This window comes from Chanodichthys erythropterus, chromosome 3 (assembly GCF_024489055.1).
Source record: "Chanodichthys erythropterus isolate Z2021 chromosome 3, ASM2448905v1, whole genome shotgun sequence".
NCBI lineage: Eukaryota > Metazoa > Chordata > Actinopteri > Cypriniformes > Xenocyprididae > Chanodichthys > Chanodichthys erythropterus.
The window spans coordinates 55,812,646-55,829,455 of record NC_090223.1 but is presented as its reverse complement, the minus strand read 5'-3'; positions in this window follow the sequence as shown (position 1 = coordinate 55,829,455).

Here is a 16,810-nt window from a genome sequence, read left to right as displayed (position 1 = left end):
TAAAAAAATGATCCAAGACAATTATTTAATTACATATCTAACTCAAATCTCCACTTTTTGTCAAAAATACTAGAAAAAGCAGAATCCTTACTATTATGTTTGGAGAGAAATGGTATCTGCGAGGAATTCCAGTCGTGATTTAGACCTTATCATATACTGAGACTGCTCTCATTAGAGTTACAAATGATTTGCTCTTATTGTCCAATTGTGGTTGCATCTCTCTATTAGTGTTACTTGACCTTAGTGCTGCATTTGATACTATCAACCACAACATTCTCTTGGATAGGCTCAAAAATTATATGTTGGCATTAGTGGAGATCCATTAGCATGGCTCAAATTCATCTGACCATTATCAGTTTGTAGCAGTAAATGAAGATGTGTATTGATCACAAGTTCAGTATGGAGTGCTGGGTGCATGGCTTAGTACTAGAACCATTTTCCTTTTATACTTTTACTTGCATACTTTTTACCCTGTACGTGATACCCTTGGTAGCAGTTTCTTATAATTAAGAAATATGCAGTTAATTGTCAATATTACACTCTATATTTCTTAGAGGCCTTACAAAGCATATCAATTCACAAAAACTGCTGATATTAAAAATTGGATAACTAGCAAGTTCCTATTACTAAATTCAATAAATAAATAAAAAAGGGTTTTAATTATTACACAGAAAACCATGACATGTAATAACCTAGACTACTGTCTAACTCTTGACGGATGTTCTTTATGTTGTCATTCAGGAACCTGGGTGTGCTATTTGATAGTAATCTGTCATTTGAAAGCCACATTTCTACCATTTGTAAAATTGTGTTTTTCCATCTCTAAATTATGACATATGCTTTCAATGTGAAATGCAGGAAAGTTAATTCACACATTTGTGATCTCACGGCTAGACTGTAGATGGATTACTAGATGGTTGCCCTGCAGGTTTATTACACAAAAACTGGTTCCAAAATGCAATAGCTAGAGTTCTTGCGAGAACCAAGAAGCATGACCATATTAGTCCCATTCTGTCAACACTGCATTGGCTGACTTAAGTACTGTATACAGTTTGTAATCTTGCTGATTACTTATAAAGCTCTAAATGGTTTAGCTCCTCAGTACCTAAGCAAGCATTTATTTATTTTTGTAGTTTTATGTCTCGTTGTTGTTTCCTGTTTGCCATATGCTCCCCTTTGCCATGTGTTTCCCTTGTTTGTATCATGTGATCCTGCCATGTGCTCCCTTGTCATGTGTCCTATATTCGGTGCGTTCCAAACGGGATATATCGCCCTCCGAAGAGCACTTCGGAGTGAAAATAATCATGGCCGCCATATTGAAGGGTCGTTCCAAACCAAAGTGCTCAAAACTGGCTACTTCAAAGGGCCCTTCGGAATGAAGGATTTCGAAGGGAACAACTGATGGACACTTCGGGCCCCCATGATCCTTTGCACAGGGAAGTGGTTTGACGTCACAGAATGGGTACAGGAGGTTAGGAGTTCGGATTTTAACTATACAGGTATGTATAATATTTTTCTGTACTTCTGTAATATTTATACGAGTTAGATTTGGTACATTATTATGGTCAAAATGACATTGTACTTAAAAAAAAATACTTTACAGCTCATTTATCAGTCCATTCAAATGTTTCAAATACATAACGTTAGATACAATATAGCCTACATGCGGTAAACCTAAAATAAATAAATAATAACGTTAAACAAAAGGCGTAGCTTGCACAATTTATCCTCCTTGATTGTCTCGTTAAGATGACGCTGAAGTGCGTTCCAAAAGAACAGTTTTTTTTACCCCTACACCCTTCATCCCTTCGAAGCTCTCACTCCGGAGGGTAAACCCTCTGAAGGGATTAGGGCATAGGGATGAGCCCTTCCGAATGGAACGCAGGGACAGTCATTGGTTCATGGGTTTGATTGTGCACAGGTGTGTCTAGTCTAGTCATTAGCCCCTGTGTATATACTGACCTCATGTTTCCTCAGTCTTTTTAGTTTAAGTATTGTCCGTGTATCACAGTTGGTGTGTTTATGTTTTCAAGCCAAGCCATGTAACCAAGCCAAGCTATGCTAAGTCAAGTCTTTGTTTGTTTTATGTTTGATTATGTTTGAGTTAATAAAACTGCACTTGGGTTCTCTGAGACTTGCCTGTAGTGGATCCCTTACAGAATACATGACCACCTACAATGAACCCAGCAGTTGAGTGCTCAGTTAGAGACTCTTCACATCATGCATGCCAAGTCTGAGTCTCTTCACGTCATGCCTGCCATGCCTGAGCCCTCAGTCAAGATGGCTGTAAAAGACTCTTCACATCAAGCCTGCTCAGTTAGAGAATCTTCACGTCATGCCTGCCAAGTCTGAGTCTCTTCATGTCATGCCTGCCATGCCTGAGCCCTCAGCCAAGATGGCTGCCACGCCTGAGCCCTCAGTTGAGATGGCTGCCATACCTGAGCCCTCAGCCAAGATGGCTGCCACCCCTTAACCCCTTAGCCAAGATGGCCGCCACACCAGAGTCTCAAGAGTGTGCAGCACTGGCCATTATGGCCACTGCTATTGTGTGTGTTTGGGCCATACATGCATCCTCTTCAGCCCCTGACCAGCATCCAGAGGGGGCTCCAGCCCCTGACCAGCATCCTGAGATGGCTCCAGCCCCAGACCAGAGTCCAGTGATTGCCTCAGCCCATGAACCAGTTCCAGGCCATGGGTTAATGGGCTGAGGCAGGTACCCTGCTACGGTCATGGAGGCCATGCCTCTGCATCGCCATGGTCCCCTGAACTGCCTGCATTGCCATGGTTCCCTGAACTACCTGCACCGCCATGATCCCCTGGGCTGCCTGCACCTCCATGCCCCCCTGAACTGCCAGCACCGCCCTGGAGATGTCCTAGCCTGCCAAATGCTCAGCTGAGGGCAGCTTTGTCCACAGCTTGTTGAATTAGATTGAATTATAAGAGCAGACTGATTGCTATTAAAAGAGGGAAGAAGTGCTTCCAATCATTCTGTTCTTGTGATAGCAATGGTTACCTCCAAAGAAAGATGTGCAGCCATCATCACTTTGCATCAAAATGGCCACACAGCCAGGAAATTGCTGCAAAAGTTATTGCACCTGAAAGAACCATTTACTGGATAATCAAGAACTTCAAGGAGAGAGGTTCAATTGCAGTGAAGAAGGCTTCCAGATGTCCCAGAGTGTCCACCAAGCACCAGGACCGTCTTCTCCTAAGGAGTCGCTAAAGAATCGTTTCACCACCAGTGAAGAGCTGCTCAATATTGGCAGCAGGTGTAGTAAGGAACAGTAAGGCCAAGACTTTTGGATGACAGCCTGGTCTCAAGATGGGCAGCAAAGAAGCCAATTGGCATTAGCTTGACTGAAATTCAGCAAGAAGTAGAAGGATTGGACAGCAGAAGACTGGTGCAAAGTTATTTTCTTTGCCCCCTTTGTTTGGGACATCTGGAAAATCTATTGCCCTGAAGAAGAAAAGACGAACACTACTATGAGTCCTGTGTCATGAAGCAATCCATGTGTGGGGTTGCTTTTCATCCAAGGAAGTGAGTTCTCTCACAATTCCCAAAAACACTGCAATAATTAAAGAACGTTACAAGGCAATAGTGATAATGAAGTGACTCAGAGATTATTACATTTAAATTTTGGATCCAGGGTCAGGCAACAGTCCACAAATTGTTAGCACTTATAAGACAAGAATAGATCGCCATCAGTCAGGATTTGGCCCAGAAGCTGATATTTAGCATTCCAGAGCAGATTGCAGGGGTCATGAAGAAGAAGGGTCAACACTGTAAATATTAGCTCTTTGCATAGTGAATGTTTTCACCAATGAAAGGCTTCAAAACTTGAAATTCTTATCATTGTATCAAAGTAGCAAACTTTATGAAACACAAAATTTATGTCACAGCCAAATCTTTTGGCCATGACTGTATGCTTAACTTTCTGTCTTGCACTTTTTGCTTTTTTCTCAGTCATTAAAAGATTTTGTTGGCAGAAGATTCATCGTTGACATCTAAATGAGCTATCACTTGCCCCTGGTGCTCACTACATCCATACAGCAATTAATAAATTTGTGTCAGGCGTGCACATCAATCATGCTGAAGCAAACTGGTTTTTACCATTTCACATAAAAAGAGAATACATATCTATTCAGTTGCACCTGTTTCCATTTATTTGCGATCACAGGAATGGACAAAACAACTCTATTAATGGGTTAGTTGGTAATACTTTAGAATACTGATCCTTCATTAATGAATAACTATACAGGAACAAATGAGTATTATTAACACTCAACAAACTGTTCCATACCGGCATGATGAATACAATCCTCAACTAGATGGAACTGGAATAAATACTTTGACTGTTGTGATCCCAATCGGACTTATGAAAGCTGCCTGAATCATAATCATGCACTGTTCGCTGTTGGCCAGAAGAGAACTGGCCCCCCAACTGAGCCTGGCTTTTCCCAAGGTTTTTTTCTCCATTTTAACACCTGTTTGCCACCTGATGTCACCTGTTGGAGTCTGGGTTCCTTGCCGCCATCGCCTTTGGCTTGCTTAATTGGGGACACTTGACATTTGATATTCAACAATATTTTGATCTGCCTGCATCAACACCCTTGTATGCAAACTGAACTGAGGTGGATGATGACACTGTTTACTCCAGTGCTGATATAGATAAATTAACTAAATTAATAACTATTGATTCTTACAACGGAATGAATCAATACTGAATTTACTTAAACTGGACAATGACACCATTTTCTTTAAAAGCTGCTGTGCAAAATTATATACCAGTTATCACTGTAAAGCTGCTCTGACACAATCTGCATTGTAAAAAGCACTATATAAATAAAGGTGACTTGACTATAGTAACTACTACAAACTAACAAGAAACTCTGATTAATTAATTAGTAAGTAATAGTGCTCAGCTGAATGTGGTTCACTATTAGCTAATCAGTAACTACTGTTTTTATACCTCCCAGAGAACTACTAATAACTATTATATGCAGGTTCATAATTAACATGAATGATGCATAATGTATAATTAATTCTAAAGTAAAGGTCATGGTAGCCCACTAGTAATTATTGAAGTATTACCAAATCCTTCAGAAGGAATTACTAATTATTTGGATCAGTATTCTAAAGTGAAAAACATAATAACTCTCTAGTAACTACTGAAGACATTGAAAACTTTTGAAAACATTGAAAAGGTTTTTGTACAGTAATTCCTTCTGATGTATTTGATAATACCTAAGTAATTACTAGTGGGTTACCATGATCTTTACTTTAGAATACTGATCCAAATAATTAGTAATTCCTTTAGAATGATGTAGTAACTCTTGAGTTATTTCTATTCAATACAAAATACAATACAAAAACCTCAAAAGTTTACAGTGACTCCAGCAGTTACTAGAGAGTTATTATGTTTTTACAGGCCAGGCAAGCTGATATAAAGGGATGAAACTTCATTAACTGATTCAGAACAAGAAAAGGTGTAAGTAGCTTTCTGTTGTGCTACTTACAGTTCTGTGATACTTTTGTTGTTATTTGTTTTTTTTATAAGTAGATTTTAACATATTGGTGATGTTTGACAAGTATTTGTCACATTTTGCCATATTTGTGACCAACTGTCTCTACAATGACTGTCAGGACGAGGAGGCTGGAGGATTTCTTGTCAGCTTGAGCATTCTGAGAACTTGGGACTAATTTGCAAGGGAAATGAAATAGACATGAGAGTGAATCAACTTTCTTTCTCATGTGCCACTTGTTGCATTTCATGTAGTCTCATGCTTCTGCTTTGAATTAGTACCTCAAAACATGACAGTATTTGTAGTAAGATTTGGCATCAATTCTTTAATCTTGTCAAAAAAGGAAAGCATTTATTGATCTAATCATTCTTGTGATATGAACAGAGAACTTTTACAGTTTTTTCTTAGTTGCTGTGGTTACATTTCACTGATCACAACTAAAATTCTCAAAAGTGCTTGATCAACCTTGTCATCTAGCTCAGTCTTTTGAACAAATTGCCTGTGAGCATGTTTACATGCACACCAACAGGCTGGTAACTCACAGAAATCAGCTAAAATAATCCATTGTCACATGCAAACCAATAACCCGACAACACAAGTAAACCGTGTTATTTCCTGGTAGTGACATAATCATTGTATCTGACTATTCAGAGAATTCCAAAGAGTCAGAGTCTGCAACATATTTCCTCCTCCCTTACCACAAAAAGCTTGCTTTGTCTGGATGCACTTAAATCTGCAGTAAAGACACTTTTCTGCTACATATCACACATGCACAGTTCAATAAGCTGACCGAATGTAGGTTTATGTGTTTACATGTCGGGAGAATTCTGGGTAAGGGCCGAAAATCTAGCTGTGTTGATCAGTTTATGCTTAAGCTGTTTATGACCTTACTGTGATAAAGGAAAACAGGTTAACGCATGACCACAGGCATTGCTGGATTATTAAGCGGATTATTAAGCAAGAATGTGCATGTAAAATGCTGAAAAACAGAGCATAAATCAGAATTAAACCTATGTTGTTCTAGGATGGTTTTTGATTGTTAGTACTGATATAGTTCTGGTCTAGCTGATGGACCAGCATAGTCATCTGAAATTTTGAATAAAGTAAAAAAGTCAAATTGGTAAAATGTACATCACAGTTTATTCAAAAGACAAAATAATAAACATCAGTAGTTGTCACTGTTTACTTTTATATTCCAAATGATGCGTGATGCAGAATGAACAACTAGAATATATTTATTAAACAAAGAATCTTGAAGACAGACAACAATTCACATAACATTATCACAAAATAATGAACATGAGTGAAACTAATTAACATCTCTAGAAACTAACAATGACTGTGAACACAGGAACAGAGCAAAACCAAACTAACATATCCATGACAGTAGTAAGTAACTTCAATTTTGTTCCTATCTTCTGTTGCATTAAGTTCAGCAATGAAAGCTGCTGTTTTTAAGGACGTTTATGCACATTTGTGTCAAAATCCAGCCTACAGCTACTGACCCCAATTAAAGAAACTAAGTTGTAAACTTAGTAAAAGGAATAAATGTACAACCTGAATTCCGGAAATGTTGGGACGTTTTTTAAATTTAAATAAAATGAAAACTAAAAGACTTTGAAATCACATGAGCCAATAATTTATTCACAATAGAACAAAGATAACATAACAAATGTTTAAATGGAGAAATTTTACACTTTTATCCACTAAATGAGCTCATTTCAAATTTGATGCCTGCTACAGGTCTCAAAAAAGTTGGCACGGGGGCAACAAATGGCTGAAAAAGCAAGACATTTTGAAAAGATTCAGCTAGAAGAACGTCTAGTTAAGTTAATTGATATCAGGTCTGTGACATGATTAGCTATTAAAGGGATGTCTTAGAGAGGCAGAGTCTCTCAGAAATAAAGATTGGGCAGAGCTGTGAAAGAGTGCTTAAAAAGATTGTGGAATACTTTAAAAAACAATGTTCCTCAATGTCAAATTGCAAAGGCTTTGCAAATCTCATCATCTACAGTGCATAACATCATCAAAAGATTCAGAGAAACTGGAGAAATCTCTGTGCGTAAGGGACAAAACCACTGTCCACTGTCGGTAAACACAATCCGCCGTGCCATCTGCAGATGCCAACTAAAGCTCTATCATGCAAAAAGGATGCCATATGTCAGGGATGGACAACTCCGGTCCTTGAGGGCCAGTGTCCTGCAGAGTTTATCTCCATCCCTGATAAAAACTCACTTGCCTATAACTTTCTACTACTCCTAAAGACCTTGATTAGCTGGTTCAGGTGTGTTTGATTAGGGTTGGAGCTAAACACTGCTGGACACTGGCCCTCCAGGACCGGAGTTGTCCAAACCCTGCCATATGTGAACATGGTCCAGAAGCGCCGTTGTGTCCTGTGGGACAAGGCTCATTTAAAATGAATTGTTTCAAAGTGGAAAAGTGGTCTATGGTCAGACGAGTCCAAATTTTACATTCTTGTTGGAAATCATAGACGCCGTGTCCTCCGGGCTAAAGAGGAGGGAGACCTTCCAGCGTGTTATCAGCATTCAGTTCAAAAGCCAGCATTTCTGATGGTATGGGGGTGCGTAAGTGCATACAGTATGGGCAGCTTGCATGTTTTGGAAGGCACTATGAATGCTCAAAAGCATATAAAGGTTTACAAGCAACATATGCTCCCTTCCAGATGACGTCTATTTCAGGGAAGGCCTTGTGCATTTCAGCAGAACTTTTTGCAAATGTTGGGGATACAAAAAATCCACCAAATCGAGAAAAGCTGTAAAGTTGCCTTATTCCCCAAACCTTACATGTCACAGACGAGTTTGCTGCTCCATCCTGCCTAAATTCAGTGTATAGCTGAAATTTACACATTTAATTCTGGTTTTAGCTTAAAACATGCAGTATATTGTTTTGCATGATGTGGAAAAGAAAGAAACTCTCTGTAGATGAAAATGATATAGTTACTGTATGTGCCACTACCTCATTGTACACTTATATAATTCATTTCAGTGATACACGTGGATTCGTTATATATTTATTCTGCACAATAAATTTGTCACAAAAATATAATTGATCTTCCTTGAGGAAATGTAGGGATGAAGAGCAGAACTGAGAGACAGATTTATCAGGAGGTGTGTCCAGGTATGCATCTATTGTTCAGACCTCCATCAGTGTGTAGGACTGCTTTCACTGCCCCTGGAATTCTGTGTGTGGGAGGAACATTTGCTGAGAGTTTTCATATTCTCACAGGACGGAGGTGGAGAAACAAAGAGAGAGACCATAAGTGAGAAAGTGAGAGATATGAGAGAGATTGGGTTAGAAATAAAAGCTCCTCTCTCTTGCACTCAAGTCAGTGTTTGGCACAGAACGATGCATGAAGAATTTTATGTGTAAGTATTGATCATGCTTCACACACAGCACAACATGCATTGGCCTATTGTGGCTCAGTTCTATACTGTAGACTTTATTATTTCATTGAATTTGATAAAACAATACAAAAGTTCCTGCTATTTTAAAGAAGAAAACAAGTATGTTAGAAAAAGATGATTTTTAGTTTAAAACAAGGAGGTCTCTATAACATAATTGTCATGGTCAAGTTTAGTGTTCACTTTCTTGTTTACCTGATTTTCCATTAGTTACTATGGTTTCTGATTAGTCCTCACATGTTCCCTGTTCTGAATCATCATCCTCAATCAACTTTCTTCGTTATGTTTGTTGTGTAGGGCCTGAGTTCTTGTCGTGCTTATTAAAAGCCTTTGTTATTCATTTATACTGCATCACTCATCTTTATTGGATTATCTACACAACCAACCCGTAACAGAACACCAGACCAAAAGAGTTGATTTTAATATCTCCACTGTCCTGTCCTGCTGGAGCAGGGCGATCACTACCTCGAGGATCACATGAGGGACTTTCTCGATCTGGTATGCCTCCATGCCTCCAATCGAGAGCAAACCTGCCCTTGGATCATCCTCAAGGGAGCTTTACCAAGTTTGTGGAGTGGGTGCTTTAAAATGACTCCATTTACAGTTTTCATTGTGCATAAGGACAACGCCAGCCCCACTCCAGCCCTGGAGCACATCAGCCATGCCCACCCCCCGAAAAAAAAAAAGAGCCCACCGTGGACTCAGACTCTTAGCCCGCCATGAAAACAGAGCCAGTAGTCCAATGTCCATGTCTCAAAGCACATAACATTACAATAATAATGAACATAAACAACTTAAAGAGCACTGACCTGTACCACCTGACTGCTGCAGATTAATTTCAGCATTGATAGTGTTGCAATTGAATTCGAGTAGAGAAACACTCTAACGTCATGGTTTCCGTCTTTTCCAAATTACAGTCTTTATGGTGTGAACGCAGCATAAGCTCATTGTTTGGTTCAGGAGGAATTGTAAAAGGTGGCTACTGTTTCAGTTGCGAAGCTCATGACTGACATCTGTATAAACTTTCGAAACGCGCTGATGATGTGTGATGTCTGCATGAGCAGTTACGCGGAGGTATGGAAATACATACACTGACAGGCAGGCAAGACATTGTATCATTGCATTCACAATGATACGCAATGAATGCAAAGACTGGGCCTTCCACAGACGATATATATATATATAAATATATATATATATATATATATATATATATATATATATATATATATATATATATATATATATATAAATACATTTAGACCACTTAGTGATTGCTATTAGGATGTGAAGAGACTTTCAACCAGCATAGGAAAAAAATGTTTCTAGAAATTCAGAGAAATCGCCCACCTTGCCTTTAAGTCAGTGTTTGCTGTCACAAGGGTACAAAATGTGGCAGCAAGGTTCCTGACTAACACAAAAAAAAGGGATCTTTGTTTACCTGTTCAATTTAGTAAAAATATGGTACTTCTGTACACTTACTTCTGTACACTGTACACTGGCTCCAAAACTGGCATATTTCTGATCTTATTATTTTCCACTGCTTCTAGAGGTCACTTAGGGTATGTTTACACGACAACGATGTACTAAAAACAGTAAAGTTTTTCACAAAATGATTCCCGTTCACACAAATTTGCAAAAACGACTATAAATACTGTATTTTGCTGCCAGGCCAGTATTTGTTGATGTAATTTTGTAAAGAAATACTACACGCCTTTAGACTGAACATATAACATGCATATGTATGTAGTCACAAATTCGCGTTTTTGTTCATTGCATGGAGACGATAATGACAGTATCGTTTTCAAAAACGTGCACTTTGAAAAAGCTTCAAAAGCTTGCATTTTCAGGCCCCCAAAACTCTATTGTCATGTAAATGAACTGCCAAAATTTGTAAAAAGTTTTCAGTTTTTAGTTGTAAACCGTGTCATGTAAACAGTCCCTCAGAATTCAAAATCAGCTGCTGCCTGCTTCTTGATATTCACGCTTAAAAGGCATAGGAGATCACGCTTTGTGAAATGGACTAACAATGTTTATTAGATTCTGTAAACATTGTCTCGAGACAAATTTGTTTGATGAGTCCTTCACTATTTTTAATGAACACTAAGTCAGATGTGTGATGTGGAATTTGTTTTATTTTTTTTATCTCTACATTATTTATTTGGGGTTTTTTCCTGTTATTGTTGTGGCAAGCAGAGTGGAGCTGACAGCCATTAAAACAGAGCAAGGCTGGAGGAATGAGTGTTAACAAGTAACGCTGGTGCAGAACATTGGTCTCGTGTTCAAGGAAATAAGGAGGAGTGACAACAGTGGAAGGAGAGACAGGGAGCCACAGACTTGTGCCATTAATGCTCTTGTTGTTGTTGTTGTTGTTTTTTTATGTTCGTGCATTGCAGTTGGCTAAAAAGTGGCCATTTTGGTTTCTGTTTTGAATTTTATTTTGTGATTAACATTTATGTTAAAGTTCAGCCAGTTCCGACCTAATTCTTCCTCACATTATGAAAGGTGCTACAACTGTATTTTATTATTCTATTTTATTTTTATTATTATATATTTAATTGTACAGCTCTTTTTGTACACTGATTTAAAAGTGCTTTATAAATAATTTGATTTGATTTTTAATTGATTTAATTTTCAGCCCCCTTTAGCATGACCCTTTCAGACCTCTGTAGCACCAAGCAACAAATCTGACTTCTTGGAAAAACATTATCTACTTTCCAAGTTTCACAAGTGCTAGGTCTTGCTTTCCAACTGCAGGCACATCTCTTTCTGCCGAGGCTGTGTCAGAGAAAAAATAAGAATGATGTTCTGCTGCGTAATGATTTTACATGTAAATAAATGTGAAATCACAATTATCTTATGTCTATGGTGATTTTGTCAAATGACATCTTGATTATAAATCAGGACTTTTGTGCAGAGCAGCAGCTTGACTGCTTGTTAACATAGTTTTAGTCACTACTTTAGATTTATTCTGTTGTCAGAAACAGAAAAATATGTAAATGAGAACAGATTTATTGGGATTTTGGCTGGATTAAAATACAGTATGCAAGCAAAAAGTAGGAGACAAGCCAACCAAAGTAAAGGGCTGACACTAGGCAAAATGCAAATGATGTATGGACATCATGAATATGCTAAATCACATATGACGTCATTTAGTAATTTTGAGCAGGCTTTAGCTTCTTTCCATCGAAAGTATTTGGCAACAGTTCTCCTATGACTTACTCTAAGAGCGGGAAACAGCTGCAGCCAAGCTAGAACCAATCTCAGCTGTTGGGGAGCTTAACAGGCTAAGTAGGGGGTATGAGGAAAAGGTGTGGAAAAATACTTGACATACGGAATAATTCAGGGAAAGTGTTTAAGTGACTCTTCCTCAGCTGTCACCAAACTTCTCTTACAGGCTATCTGGTACCTCACTGTTTCTGTTGGTTTTAACATACTTAGGAATTTTATAAACTTTTCAAATTGCTGCCCAACATTTCTACATGGTAAAACAGTCATGTACAGTATGAGTTAAGTAACATGATATGTTTTGCACAGGTTTATCCAGAGAAAGAAAATATGTTCATATCTTATTTTAATAAGATTGATTGTATTGAATGACAGTGGAATTCATTGATATGAGGCAGGAAATCAGCATGATTGTGAGTGTGATATTATTTTTATTCAACAGTTTTATAAAGAAGTTAATTATATGTTTATCTTTGCTCTGCCAATGAAAATAGTTACAAAAAGAAGCAAAAGCAAAAAGTGATGAATACAGCTTGTGGAGTGATACAAACAATAAAATCAAGCTACAGTAAAAATTGCTAAATTACTAATTTAAAATTCAATATATTCTTTTTTTTCTGGAGTGACCTGTTTTTAAACTTAAAGCAATTAGAGCCTTTTTCATTATTTGTAAGCAAAAGTTCATCGATTTATGATACAGGAAATCTTTTATTTGAAAAATTGTCAAAAAGTTATAACCCTAGTGCTCACCAGCCTGTTCTCATGGTCACATAAATGTGTTTATAGTGCCCTCAGCTGGCTCATTATTAAAAAAGGTATTTCAACTTTTCACAACTGAACAACATCAGTACACTGGACAAGTAATAGATGGCTCAGATTTCTTTGGCATCTGCATTATACCAGCTGTGAGCTCTTGTCAGATGTTAAGATCACTGGATACTAGAGTTTTTACATTTATTATTTATTTACTTTTCCTTTATCTACAGAATTATACTGTGTAAAGTGTCCATTTGGATCATTACAAACAAACAAACAAACAAATAAATGTTAACATAAAAAAATCAACAAGCACAATATTGTTGTCATTGGCACTTCAACATAAATTGAACAATACTACATACCAGAAATAGATTTAGTTTGGATTTAGTTTAGAATGCACATTAGCTATTTTTCCATAATACATGTACAACTCTGCATGTATGCTGGGTAAAAACTTATTCTGATTTTCACAATTGTCTGAGCAAAAATGATAGACAGGCTGAATGAAAATGCAAAGTCACTGTCTGCCAGTAGGTGGCGCTTCTAGAGCAGCAGAGTGCAGAGGTTACCCCAGTCACCCCTGTATACAAAGCAGTGCAACTTTCTGTTTCTGTCATGAAGAAAGGAAGTCAAACATTAGAGGGCAGGTTGAGTTATGCCAGGTTTTAGTTGAGGTGTCTTTAAAAGTGTTGTCATGACAGTAATCTCCAACTAATTTAGTCTCCAACTAAATTATGCATCTCTAGGAAAAAACACTTTGGATCTAAAATTCTTTCTGTCATATTCAAACATGGATATTCATTTGTGTTCATTTATCTTTTATATAAAAATTGATTCAAATGTAAATATGATGGGTAAATGTGATCTTAAAAAAATTATTAAAATGTACCTTCTTATAAAATAATTTTCTGGCCTATGACCGTTAAATTCTTAGTATGGCCTCCCCTTTGTAATCCAGCACACACCCCAGCCAGCAATGACACGTGGGGCCCAGATGGGTTAACTACAGGTTCCATGGGTACTGTGTGGGCATGGGCTTTGGCTGGGTGAAATCAGCGGGTCCCATGTAGGTTTTGTAGTACGAGTCCCACATAGGAAGCCCATATGAGCTGATTACATGGGCCCCATAAGGGACAGGCATGGGCCAAGTGGGCATGGGTTTGAACTGGGAATGCACATATGGGTCCTGCATAGAATTTTTATAGGCCAAGTGGGCATGGGTTTGAACTGGGAACACATATATGGGTCTTGCATGACGTATTTATGGGCCAAGTGGGCATGGGTTTGATCTGGGAACACATATATGGGTCTTGAATGGCATATTTATGGGCCAAGTGGGCATGGGTTTGAACTGGGAATGCACATATGGGTCCTGCATAGAATTTTTATGGGCCAAGTGGGCATGGGTTTGAACTGGGAACACATATATGGGTCTTGTATGACATATTTATGGGCCAAGTGGGCATGGGTTTGATCTGGGAACACATATATGGGTCTTGAATGGCATATTTATGGGCCAAGTGGGCATGGGTTTGAACTGGGAATGCACATATGGGTCCTGCATAGAATTTTTATGGGCCAAGTGGGCATGGGTTTGAACTGGGAACACATATATGGGTCTTGCATGACATATTTATGGGCCAAGTGGGCATGGGTTTGATCTGGGAACACATATATGGGTCTTGAATGGCATATTTATGGGCCAAGTGGGCATGGGATTGAACTAGGAATGCACATATGGGTCCTGCATAGAATTTTTATGGGCCAAGTGGGCATGGGTTTGAACTGGGAACACATATATGGGTCTTGCATGACATATTTATGGGCCAAGTGGGCATGGGTTTGATCTGGGAACACATATATGGGTCTTGAATGGCATATTTATGGGCCAAGTGGGCATGGGATTGAACTAGGAATGCACATATGGGTCCTGCATAGAATTTTTATGGGCCAAGTGGGCATGGGTTTGAACTGGGAACACATATATGGGTCTTGTATGACATATTTATGGGCCAAGTGGGCATGGGTTTGATCTGGGAACACATATATGGGTCTTGAATGGCATATTTATGGGCCAAGTGGGCATGGGTTTGAACTGGGAACACATATATGGGTCTTGTATGACATATTTATGGGCCAAGTGGGCATGGGTTTGAACTGGGAACACATATATGGGTCTTGAATGGCATATTTATGGGTCAAGTGGGCATGGGTTTGAACTGGGAATGCACATATGGGTCTTGCATAGGATTTTTATGTGCCAAGTGGGCATGGGTTTGAACTGGGAACACATATATGGGTCTTGTATGACATATTTATGGGCCAAGTGGGCATGGGTTTGAACTGGGAACACATATATGGGTCTTGTATGACGTATTTATGGGCCAAGTGGGCATGGGTTTGATCTGGGAACACATATATGGGTCTTGAATGGCATATTTATGGGTCAAGTGGGCATGGGTTTGAACTGGGAATGCACATATGGGTCCTGCATAGAATTTTTATGGGCCAAGTGGGCATGGGTTTGAACTGGGAACACATATATGGGTCTTGCATGACATATTTATGGGCCAAGTGGGCATGGGTTTGAACTGGGAAAAAATATATGGGTCTTGCATGATATATTTATGGGCCAAGTTGGCATGGGTTTGAACTGGGAACACATATATGGGTCTTGCATGATATATTTATGGGCCAAGTTGGCATGGGTTTGAACTGGGAACACATATACAGCAGGTGGACAACCAAAATGGGTATTACCGCCGCGCATACCGGCGGCGTTAACTGAAATTCAGTCGCGTGTAAAAAACTACCGCCAGGTGGCGCAAAGGGACGGATTGGAAAGTGACTGTAATGATAAAATGTCGGTTTGTAAACGGAGATGAGAAGGACGAAGTAAAACAACAACATTACAGTATAACCTTTTAACATCCTTAAAAACCATTAGAAAATTTAAAGTGAGAGTTAATTTCAAAAAGTTAGGATACTCTATGCATCAAAAATTAAAAGAAAGACCTTTACACAAAGTCTTACTGCATGCTATTGTCATTAAACAGTCATTAGGCATATATATATATATATATATATATATATATATATATATATATATATATGTTTGTTATATATATATATATATAATATTTATATATATATATATATATATTTATATTAGGAGCACACACACGGATTATAAATGTAATATTTTCATTCTGTAATATTTTCATTCAGAGCGGTTCAGCATTAAGACTGCATTAATAGCAATAATTCTTATTTACTGCTATTGTTCTTGATTTTTTAAATTGTTCTTGATTATTATATATATATATTTTTTTTTTGGGGGGGGGGGGGGGGGCTATTATATATGCTATGTAATGTTTAGTGATGTTTATGTCGCAGACTAAAATACCGGCAGGAATAAATATTTAGGCTAATTTACTCATTAAAAACCAAGGTGTGCATCATTGTACATCAAGAGCAAGGACACGTTGTGTGCATTTTGTTTTGTGCTTTTACCAGACCGAAACGCTCGATTGTCTGTGTGAAACTGCGCGTGTGCACGAGCGCCAAGAGAACTGATAACAGCAGCAACACTGGCCATGATTTCAGAAACAACACGTTCCAGCGGATAGATCGCCTCTTATTGAACACAGACCTAACAGTTATATCTTATCGAATTGAGATATTTCTTTCTTTTTAGGTACAATTATTGCTGAGTTTAAGTTCACTTTTGAGACGTTTCAGATTCTCGCAGAGAGACAGCTGAAAGCGCACCCTGTTTTTTTTTTTTTTATTTTATTTTATTATTCAAAACAAAAGTACAAGGTTTTGTTGTTATTGTGAGCGTACACAAATAAAAGTAGACCATTCGTAGTCTTGCA